Source organism: Spermophilus citellus (genome assembly GCF_964194105.1).
Source record: "Spermophilus citellus genome assembly, chromosome: 2".
In the NCBI taxonomy this organism is placed as follows: domain Eukaryota; kingdom Metazoa; phylum Chordata; class Mammalia; order Rodentia; family Sciuridae; genus Spermophilus; species Spermophilus citellus.
Genome location: NC_138183.1, coordinates 122,817,909 through 122,830,821, shown reverse-complemented (window position 1 = coordinate 122,830,821; position 12,913 = coordinate 122,817,909). Strand labels below are relative to the sequence as shown.

The 12,913-nt window shown below is 40.0% G+C and overlaps 1 long non-coding RNA gene across 2 annotated transcripts; it reads right to left on the bottom strand.

The window, feature by feature from the left end:
* Nucleotides 1-4,665: 4,665 nt before the first annotated feature.
* LOC308638473 lies at nucleotides 4,666-7,622 on the bottom strand. 2 transcript variants are annotated; one of them, XR_014019846.1, is made up of 2 exons: nucleotides 7,165-7,622; nucleotides 4,666-5,515 (listed from the first exon to the last, which is right to left on the bottom strand). It is a non-coding gene; the product is annotated as an uncharacterized lncRNA (long non-coding RNA). The 2 variants fall into 2 exon arrangements; XR_014019847.1 differs by having other exon boundaries at nucleotides 4,666-5,505.
* Between the last annotated feature and the right edge of the window lie 5,291 nt (nucleotides 7,623-12,913).

The window sequence follows — 12,913 nt, the reverse complement described above, 5'->3', positions numbered from 1 at the left end:
CCCTATCTATAAAACTAATACTAAACCTAACCCTATACTTAAAGAAAACACTAATACTAACTCTAATACTAACACTAATGCTAACCCTGACCCTAACACTAACCCTAACCCTAAACCTAACAGGACCTCTCACCCTAACCCTAACACTAACCCTAACCCTAAACCTAACAGGACCTCTCACCCTAACCCTAACACTAACCCTAACTGCAACAGTAACCCTAACCTAACACTAACCCTAACCCTAACAGTAACACTAACACTAACCCTAACCCTAAACCTAACCAAAACTATAATACTAACCCTAACACTATTCCAAACACAAACCCTAACCCTAACAGTAACACTAACCCTAATCCTAACCCTAATTTTAACACTAACACTAAACCAACCCTTACCCTCACCTAACTCTAACCCTAACACTAACCCTAACACTAACCCCTAACCCTAACCGTAATAAAACCTCTCACCCTAACCCTAACACCAACCGTAACCACAATAGTAAGCCTAACTTAACACTAACCCTAACCCAGACCCTAACACTAACCCTAAACCTAAACCTAACCAAAATGCTAATACTAACACTAACACTAACCTTAACCACACCCTAACCCTAAAATTAACTCTAAACCCAACCCTAATACTAACACTAAACCTAATTTTTACCCTAACCTAACACTAACCCTAAACCTAACCCTAACACCTACCCTAATACAAAACCTAACCCTAATACACAACCTAACCCTAACCCTCAACTTAACACTAACCCTAACCCTAACCTTAACCTTAACCCTAACACTATCACTAACACTAACACTAACACTAACCCTAACTCTAACTCTATCCTAACCATAACACTAACACTAACCATCACCCTAACCCTGACACTAAACCTAAACTTGCCCCTAACACTAACACTCTTTTTAACCCTAACCCTAACCTAACACTAACTCTTACCCTAACAATAACACTAACACTAACCATAACATGATTCCTAATTCTAAAGAAAACACTAACGCTAACCATAACCCTAACTCTAACCTTAACAATAATCTTAAACCTACCCTAACCCTAATACTAACCCTTACCCTATCCCTAACACTAACATTAAATCTAACCCTAACCCTAACACAAACCCTAATCTAAACCATAACCCTGACCCTAACGTAACCCTAATCCTCATCCTTACCTAACCCTAATGCTAAACTTAACACTAACCCTAGCCCTAAACCTAACAATAACCCTAACCCCAACCCTAACCCTAATCCTAACCCTAACACGAAACCTCACCCTAACTCAAACATAAAGCTAACCCTAACACTAACCATAACCCTAAAACTAACACTAACCCTAACTCTAACCCTAACACTATCCCTAACAGTAGCTCTAACACAAAACCTAACACTAACACTAATCCTAACCCTAAACCTTATCCTAACCGTAACCATAACATTTAAACTAACCCTAATCCTAACACAAATTCTAACCTTAACTATAACACTAACTCTAAATCTAACCCTAACCCTAACATTAACCCTACCCTAATACTAACTGCAACCCTAAACTTAATGCTAACACTAACACTAACTTTAACACTAACTCTTACCTAACCCTAACCCTAAATTAACCATAACAGTAACCCTAACAATAACCATAACACTAACCCTAACTCCAACCATAACCCTCTCACTAACCCTTACCCTAACACTAACGCTAAACTTAAACCTAACCCTAACCCTAACACTAATCCTAACCCTAACCAAACTCCTTACTCTAAAACTAACCCTAACACTACTCGTAACCCTAAATCTAATGTAAACCTAACCCTAAACTTAACTCTAACCCTAATCCTACCCATAACTCTAAACCTAATCCTACCCCTAAGCCAAAACAAAACCCTAAACCAAACACGAAACCTAACCCTAACCCCAATCGTAACCTTAAACCTAGCAGTAATCCAAACCCTAAACCTAACCCTAACCCTTACGCAAACACTAACCCTAACCCTAACCCCAGGCCTACCACTAAACCTAACCCTAACCATAAACAGAACCCTAACACTAAACCTAACACTAAACCTAACATTAACCCTAACCCTAATTGTAACCCTATTCTTAACCCTAACCCTAACTGTAGCCCAAAACCTAAGCATAACCCTAACTCTAACATAAATCATAACTCACATCATAATCCTAATGTTAACCTAAACGTAATCCTAACTGTAGCCCTAACCCTAAACATAATCCTTTCCCTAAGAGGAACTGTGACACTAACCCTAACACTAACACTAAACCTAACCCCAACTCTAATCCTATCACAAAGCCTAACCCCAACTTAACCCTAAACCTACCACTAACCCTAACACTAACCCTAATGCTAATCCTAACCCTAACTAACCCTAATCTTAACCATGACCTTAACCATAAACCTAACTCTTACCCTAACCCTAACACAATCCCTAAACCTGGCTGTAATCCTAACACAAACCACAAACCAAACCCTAACACTAACCTTAAACTGACACCGAATACTAAAATTAACCCTAACCCTAACACTAATCCTAAACCTAAAGGTAAACCTAACATTTACCCTAACACTAAACCTAACAGTTACCCTAACACTAATCCTAACCCTAATCTTAACACTAACCCTAACCCTAACACTAAACCTATCACTAACACTAACCTTAACCCTAACCATAACCTGAACCCTAACCAAAACACTAACCCTAACCCTAACCCTAACCCTAACACTAACCCTAACCCTAACCCTAACACTAACCCTAAACCTGCCCCTAACCCTAACACTAACCCTAACTCTAACACTAACACTAAACATAACAGAAACCCTAACCTTAATCCTAACACTAACCCTAACTCTAACCCTAACCTTAACAATAACATTAAAGCTAACACTAACCCTAATGCTAACACTAATGCTAACACTAACCCTAACCATAACACTAACCCCAAACCTAATCCTAACCCTAACTCAAATCCTAACCCTAACCCTTACCCTAACACTAACTCTCATCATAACAATAACCCTAACCATAAAACTTACTCTAAACCACACCATAACCTAAACACTAACCCTAACACAAATCTAACTTTAACCCTAATCCTAAAACTAATCCTAACACTAACCCTAACCCTAACCCTAACCCTAAAACAAACCCTAATGCTAACCCTAACCCTAACACAAACCCTACATTTTTTTATTATTATTATTCAAACCCTACTTTTAAACCTAACCCTAATATTAACCCTAATCCTAACCATAACCCTAATTGCAACCCTATCCCCAACCATAACCCTAACCCTAATCCTTTCCATAACCCTAACCCTAACCGAACCCTAGCCTAACCTTAACGTAACACTAACCCTAACCCAAACTTTATTTCTGACAATAACACAAACCCTAACTGCAACTTAACACTAACCATACCCTATCCCTAACCCTAATTTTAACACTAACCCTAAACCTAACCATAATACAAACCTTAAAAATATCCCTAACCCTAATTCTAACCATTAACCTAAATTTAACCCAAACAATAATACCCTAAACCTAACCCTAACACTAATTTTAACCCTAAACCTAACTCTAACCCTAACCCTAAGCCTAACCCTAACCCTAACAGTAATTTTAACCCTAACCCTAACTCTAACCCTAACCCTAAGCCTAACCTTAAACCTAAACCTAAACCTAACCCTTATCCTAACTGTAATCATGTCACTAACACTAGCCCTAAACCAAACCATAACTCTATCCCTAACCCTAAACCTAACACTAACACTAATCCTAACCATAACCCTAGCAGTAATCTAACACTAACACCAAACCTAACTCTAACTCTAACCCTCAACCTAAACTTAACAATAACCCTACCCTAACCCCAAAACGAACCCTATCCCACCCCTAACCGGAACCTAACTCTAACACTCATCCTCATCATAACACTATCCCTAACCCTAACCCTAAAACATACCCTAAACTAAATACTACCCTTAATCTAACCATAACCCTAACTCTAATGCCAACCCTAAAACCTAACCCTAAATCTAAACCCAACCCTGACACTAAACTTAAGCCTCACCCTAACCCTAATTCTAAACCTAACACTAACCCTAACCCTAATTCTAACACTAACCATAAACCTAACTCTAACCTTAATCCAAGATAAAACTAAATAAATAAAAACTAAATCTAACCTTAACCATAACTCTAACACTAAACCTAACCATAACCCTATCCATAACATTAAAACTACCCCTAACCCTAACCCTAACACTGTCTCTAACCATAAACCTAAACCTATCCCTAACACTAATCCTAACCCTAACACTAAAGATAAAACTAAAACTAACAAAAACAATAACCCTATCCCTAACATGAACAGTAACCATAACCATAACCCTAATTTAACACAAACTTTAACTCTAATGCTAACACTAATCCTAACCCTAGCCCTAACACTATCCCTAACCCTAACCCTAACCCTAACCTAACCCTAAACCTCCACCTAACTCTGTCGTGTCTACCCGCCAGCAGGAATGACGACAACAACAGGATTCTTCTTTAACACGCTTTATTGGGAGCATCCATTAGGTATAGATGAGAGGAAAGACCCCGAGTCCGAAAAAACCACCCCTTATATACTTCAACTGCAGCCCTGCTCGTACACCATTGGACAAAGAGCGCATAGCAACACAGCAGCAGCCAATAGAATGATAGACCCAGCACTTGCACACAAGGCAAGAGACACCCAGTTCCAGCTTGTGCAAAACAACAAGCACTTCTTGAAAACAGTTTGTTCCAGGAGCTGGACAATTGATACATTCCATTCTAGGGAGTGGCTGAAAACAAAGAACTGGGTCTCAGCCCAAGAATTAGGCTCACGCCCACACAAGGCAGCACAGCAAAATAGCTCACCACAGTTCCCCCTTTTTAGTTTTGTTCGAGCCATTTGAAATTCTCCCGATCCAGGAAGTGTCCTCATGATGACCCCTCCGATCAAGGGTGGCATTCAAAGGCCAAACAAGGAAGTCACCTTTCTGAGTGCAATGGGCAACATTTACCCTTCAGAGTGCAAAGGCTGTCTTCCTAAGACATGGAAGCCTTCCAAGGTGCAATGACAACAAGGTCACTTGGTGTGCAAAGGCCATCCACATCAAAACAGGGGTTTTAGGATTTTGCCAAGCTGGCTAGCCAAATTTGTGGGGAGGCCCCAGGTTCCAGTGCAGCAAGTGCCTGAACTACCTTGACTCTATCACTCTGCTGCGTGCGTCGCATACGACAAATCATCCAAAGGCATAAGACAAGGCCACAAAGAAGCATAGCACTAAATAACCCAACCCCTACCCACTCTTTAAAGTAGGAAAATATAGAAGAAGCCCAGGAGGCGAAGTCTGCAACAGAAAGAGGTTCCACGTGTGTTCCATTTAAGTTAGCAATCTGAGACAGCAGTTCTTGAGTGAGTCGCTCTCCTTCCTGGGTCCAGTTTCCCTGTAGAAATCTAGACAATCTATTACTCTGTTCCACGGAAGCAGTCATATTGTAATATAAAGGAGTAACACACACATACTTATAATGAGATACACATCCTAACTGAGTAATTTTATAAACTTCCTCTACTTGTTCTTGTATTATATCTACTCTTTGATTAAGCAAGTAAATACCAGCAGTAAGATGTCTATTGATTTCTTCCACCGTAGTTAAGGCTTTAGCTGTTTGATCTACTACACTATTAATGACTTGAGCTGTTTGTACCTGAGAGGCCATAGCTATGGCTGCAGTGGTAGCTGCTGCGGCAGACGCCACAATAGCTGTAAATATAGCAGCTGTAATGCCGAAATCTCTCCTTTCCCTGACCAACTGTACCAGGGGAAAAGAATTAGGATCGGCCTTAACTGGCATGGGCACAAAGGTCGGAACCTTTACCACCAAAGCCAATGACAAGGAAGTATTCCAACACTGGGTTAAATAACACTCTTTTACAGTACAATCAACTATAGTAGAATTGTCAGTATGATTAACACATTGTTCATACACTAACTGCTTCACTAGGGGCATCGCCTGCTCCGTATCCCCCAAAATTTTTGAAGCTGCTTGAAGCATTCGGGCGACAAAATCTGAAAATGGCTCAGCTGGGCCCTGTATGAATTTGTAAGATTCCCTGTTGTTTCACCTCTATTGGGGAGAGCCTTCCAGGCACGTAAGGCCAAAATATTAATTTGTTGATATACTACTAATGGATAAACATTTTGATTTTGGGCCCACTGACCTGTCCCGGTCAGCATCTCCACATCCCAGGCTTGTTGACCATCAGCCGCATTCGCATGAGCCTGTTGTATAGCGGCATCCAAGTATAATGCCTTAAAATCAAGATATTGTCCCATGGAGAGACAAGCCTTTGCTAAATGATACCAATCCATTGGTGCCATAGCATTAAGATATAAGCGTTCAAGCAATGCAATTGTAAAAGATGCTGTGACACCATTAGTCCTGACAGATTCAGCTATGTCTTTAACTAATTTATAAGGAATGGGCTCAAAATATCTCTGTCCCTGTGCATCCTCAAAGACAGGATATGCACCAACAGGATATGCCCCCTCCTCCTCCAGCTTCCTCCAAGTACTGCGTTTTATGAAGCCACAAGCTCCACCTGGAGCAGTGGGTGGAGACCCTTTACGTGGCAACAGTTGTTTAGCTACAGAATACGCCGGAGGCTTCGGAGGAAGAAGGGCGGCGGCCATTGCCGCGTCATAGCGGCCATGCTCATATTCAGCCACCATTTTCTCTAAGCTTTGTTCTTCTTCTGGGGTAAAGCCTTCTGACTCACCTTCCGACTCAGACTCATCTGAGTCAACTATCTTTAATTTACGGAAGGCAGATAAATCTGGATAGAGTTTCGGGCGTGCTCCTAACGCTGGAGTCACGTCCTTTTGTTCCTTGAGTGCACTTTCACTTAACTTTGCATTAGATCCCCTTTTTTTGTTTTGTTTCATGTCTTTCTTGCTTAGATTCCTCTGACTCTGACCCAGTATCCTGATGCTCCACCAAAATCTCCTGTCCCCTTTTAGTGGTTTCAGGAAAACAGACTGATATTGACCCATGATAGAGCACTATACTAAGCCAGAGCCACCGGATCAGGGGATTACTTACCGGCGCCACCGCTCCACGTGTAAAGTTCTGAATCCTCCCGCAAAATATCGGGGGTCCCCTCGTAGCTGACAGATGACAATTCCCGGGATTTCGGCACCACTTGTCGCGTCTACCCGCCAGCAGGAATGACGACAACAACAGGATTCTTCTTTAACACGCTTTATTGGGAGCATCCATTAGGTATAGATGAGAGGAAAGACCCCGAGTCCGAAAAAACCACCCCTTATATACTTCAACTGCAGCCCTGCTCGTACACCATTGGACAAAGAGCGCATAGCAACACAGCAGCAGCCAATAGAATGATAGACCCAGCACTTGCACACAAGGCAAGAGACACCCAGTTCCAGCTTGTGCAAAACAACAAGCACTTCTTGAAAACAGTTTGTTCCAGGAGCTGGACAATTGATACATTCCATTCTAGGGAGTGGCTGAAAACAAAGAACTGGGTCTCAGCCCAAGAATTAAGCTCATGCCCACACAAGGCAGCACAGCAAAATAGCTCACCACATAACTCTAAACCTAATACTAACCTTTATCATAACCCTAACTATAACCCTAACCATAACCCCTACACAAACCCTAATGATAAACCTTACACTAACCTAAAACCTAATCCTAACACTAACCCTAACACTAACACTAACACTAACTCTAAACGTAACCCTAAATCTAACCCTAAATTTTACCCTAACCGTAACCCTCACCCTAACCCTAACACTAACCCTAAACCTAATCCTAACACAAACCCTACCGTAACCCTAACCCTAACCCTAAAAGAAACCCTAGTCCTAACCCTAAAACTAACCCTAACACTAACACTAATCCTAACTTTAAACCTAACCCTAATCCTAAACCTAAACCTAACCGTAACAATATCTCTAAACCTACCCCTGAACCTAAAGCTATCCCAAAACCTAACCCTAATCATAACACTAACTCTAAACCTAAGTATAACCCTAACCCTAACACTAACACTAACCCTAATCATAACGCTAACCATAAACATAAAGCTAACTATTACCCTAACCTTAAACCTAACACGAACCCTAACTCTAACCCTAATTCTAACCTAACCCTAAACCAAACCTAACCCTAACATTAACCCTAATCCTAACCCTTACTTGAACCCTAACACTAACCTTAACCCTGCCCTAACCCTAACCTAAGTCTAACCCTAACCTTAATGCTAATCCTAACCATAAATGTAACCCTAAATATAATCCTAACCATAACCCTAACACAAATTTTAACCCTAAACCTAACACTAATCCTAACCCTAATCCTAACTTTAACACTAACACTAACACTAACCCTAAACTTAACAATAACCATAACACTAACCCTAACCCTAACACTAACCCTAACCCTAACACTAACCCTAACCTAACACAAACCCTTACAGTAATCCTTACCCTAACCCTAACCCTAAATCTAATGTAACACGAACCCTAACATAACCATAACCCTAACACAATCCCTAACCCAAAACATAACCTTGAACATAAGCTAAAATAAACCTAACTTTTATCTAACACTAACCCTAACCCTAACCCTAACACTAACACTAACACTAAAACTAACTCTAACCCTAACAGTAACCCTAAATGTACTATAACGCTAACCATAACACTAACCCTAACAATAACCCGAACCCCAATCCTAAACCTAACACTAACCCTAACCCTAACCCTAATACTAAATTTAATCCTATCCCTAACACGAATCCTTACACTAACCCTAACCTTAAACCTAGCCCTAACACTTCCCTAACCCTAACACAAATTCTAACCCTTACATTAACCCTAAAACAAACCCTAACTCTAACACTAACCCTAACCCCAACCCTAACTCTATAACTAAACATAACCCTGAACCTAACCCTAAACCTAACTGAACCCTAACCCTAACCCTAATCCTTATGTAACCGTAAACCTAACCCTAAACCTAAGACAAACCCTAACACTAAACCTAACACTAACCATAACCCCAATAATAACCCTATCACTAACCCTAACCCTAAGCCTAACCGTAAACCTAACACTAACCCTATCCCTGACTCCTAATTTAACCCTGATACTAACACTAACACTAACCCTTACCCTAAAACTATACCTAACCCTAAAAGTAAACTTAACCCTATGCCTCTCTCTATCCCTCTTTCTAATTATAACCAAAACCCTAATTTTAACTCTGACCCTACAAAAAAACCTAAACCTAACCCTTACCCTAACACAAATAATTATTCTTACCCTAACACTAACTTTAACACTAACCTAACCCAAACCCTAAACCCAATTCTAAAACTGACTCTAACCCTAATCAGAACCCTAACCCTAACTTTAACCCCCAAACTAACTTTAACCATAAACATAATGCTAACCCTAACACAAACCCTAACTCTAACCCTAACCCTAACCTTAACACTAACCTTAAACCTAATTCTAACCCTAAACCTAAAAGTAACCCTAATCCTATCCCTAACCCTACCACTATCCCTAACCCTAACCTTAACACTGAACCTATCCCTAAACCTAACCCTGCCCCTAACCCTCACCCTAATCCTTACCCTAACACAAACCTTAACCTTAACCCTAACACTAATCCTAACCCTTACTCTACAACTAACCCTAACCTACAAGTAACCCTAAAACTAACCCTAAACCTTACCCTAAGCCTCACTCTAACCCTAATCCTAAACATAACTTTAACCATACCCTAACACAAACCATATCCCTCACATGAACACTAATCCTAACACTAACCCTAACCCTACCCTAACTCTAAAACTAAACCTAAACCTAACCTGAACCCTAACCCTAACCCTAGAACTAACCCTAAACATAAACCTAACCCTAACCCTAACTGTTACAGTAACCCTAACCCTATTTCTAGCCCTCACCTTAAACCTATCCCTAACCCTAACACTCTCTCTAACCCTAACCCTAACAGTAACACTAACCCTGGAACTAATCCTAACCCTAACCATTACACTAACCCTAAACCTAACTCTAAACCTAACACTAACTCTAACACTACCCCTAACCATAATCCTAACACTAAACCTAACCCCAACACTAACCCTATCACTAATCCTAAGCCTAAGCCTAACCCTAAACAGAACACTAACCCTATCCCTTACTTTAACACTAACAATAATACTAACCTTATCCCTAATGTTAACACTATAACTAAACTACACATAACCCTAAAACTAATCCTAACCCTAACCCTACGCCTCACTCTAACCCTCTTTCTAATCATAAGCAAAACCCTAGTTTTATCTCTAATCTAACACAAAACTTAAACCTAACCCTTACCCTAACACAAACCATAATTCTCACACAAACACTAAGCTTAACACTGACACTTACTGAAACACTAACCCTAATTCTAAATCTAACCCTAACCATAACTCAAACCCTAACCAAAAAACTAATCTTAACCATAAACCTAACCCTAATTTTAATACTAACATTAACCATAAGCCTAACCCTAACCGTAACACTATCTCTAACCCTAATTCTAACCCTAAATCTAAAAATAACCCTAAACCTATCCTTGATACTAACACTATTCCTATACCTAACCCTAACACTAACAGTAACACTGAACCTAAACCTAAACCCAACCCTACACCTAACCCTCACCCTAAACCTAAACCTAACCCTAACACTAATCCTATCCCTAACCCTAACACTAACCCTAACCTACAAGTAACTCTAAACCTATCCCTAAGCCTAAACTTAATCCTCACTCTAACCCAAATCCTAACCCTAACCCTAACCCTAACCCTATTTTTAATCCTATCACAAACCCTAACTCTAACCCTTATCCTAACACAAACCATATCCCTCACACGTACACTAATCCTAACACTAACCCTAACCCTAACACTAACCCTAATCATATCTGAAAAACTAACCCTAACCTTAACCCAAACCTAAACTTAACCATAACCCTAGAACTAACCGTAAACATAACCCTATCCCTAACCCTAAAACAAACCCTAATCCTAACCCTAACTGTAATACTAACCCTAACACTAAACTTAGCCCTAAACCTAAATCTGTCTCTAACTGTAACACTCTTTCTAACCCTAACCCTAACACTAACACTAAAGCTAACCCTAAACCTAACCGTAACCCTAACACTAACCCTAAATCTAACCCTAACCCCAATTCTTACGCTAACCCTAAACCTAAACATAAAACTAAAACTAACCCTAACACTAAACCTAACCCTAATCCTAACACTAACCCTAACAACAACACTAACCCTATCACTAACCCTAACCCTAAACCTAACACTAACCCTATCCCTAAACCTTACTTTAACCCTAACACTAACACTAACCCTTACTCTAACCTAAACCCTTACTCTATAACTAAAGTTCCCGTAACTTTAAAACTAAACCTTAACCCTATGCCTCACTCTAACCATTTTTCTAATCATAACCAAAACCATAATTTTAACTCTAACCCTAAAACAAAACCTAAACCTAACCCTTACCCTAACACAAACCATAATCTTACCCTAACACTAGCCTTAACACTAAACATAAACCAGACCCTAAAACTAATACTAAAATTAATCTTAACCCTAACCCTAACACTAAACCTAACCCTAACTGGAAAACTAAGCTTAACCATAAACCTAACCATAACCCTAATACAAAATCTAACCATAACCCTAACCCTAACCGAAACACTAACCCTGACCCTAATTCCAATCCTAAACCTAAAAGTAACCCTAAACCTACCCCTAAACCTAACACTATCCCTAACCCTAACCCTAACACTAACACTGAACCTAACCCTAAACCTAACCCTACCCCTAATCCTCACCCTAATCCTTACCATAACACAACCCCTAACACTAAAACTAAATCTAATCCTAACCTTAACACTAACCCTAATTTAAAAGTAACCTTAAAACAAAACCTCAATCTAACACTAAGCCTCAGTCTACCCCAATTTCTAACCCTAACTCTAACCCTTACCCTATCCCTAACCCTAACATAAACCCTAACCCTAAACCTTACCCTAACACAAACCATATCCCTCATACAATCACAATCTTAACACTAAACCTAACCCTAACCAGAACTCTAAAACCAACTCTAACCCTAACCTGAACTCTAAAACCAACCCTAACCCTAACCCAAACCATAAAACTAAACCTAACCCTAAAACTAACCCTAAACATAACCCTAACCCTAATCCTAAAACGAATCCTAAAACTAACCCTAACCCTAACTGCAAGACTAACACTAACCCTAACCATAGCCCTAACCCTAACACTGTCCCCAACCCTAACCATAACACTAACACTAAAGCTAACCCTAAACCTAATCCTAACCCTAACACTAACCTATCCCTAACACTAACATGAACCCTAACCCTAACTCTAACATTAACACTAACTGTTAAACTATCCCTAAACCTAACCATAACCTTAATCCTAACCCTAAAAGTAACCCTAACCATAACCCAAACCCTAACCCTAGCACGAACCCTAACCCTAAAACAATCCCCAGCCTTAACCCTAAAACTAACCCTAAACCTATCCCTAACCCTAACACTATCCCTAATCCTAACACACTAACCCTAACCCTTACAATAACCATAAACCTAACCCTAACCCTAACACTAACCCTAACACTAACACTCTCATGTACCCTAATCCTAACACTAATACTAACCCTAAACCTCACAATAAATGAAACCCTAACCCTAACACTTACTCTAAC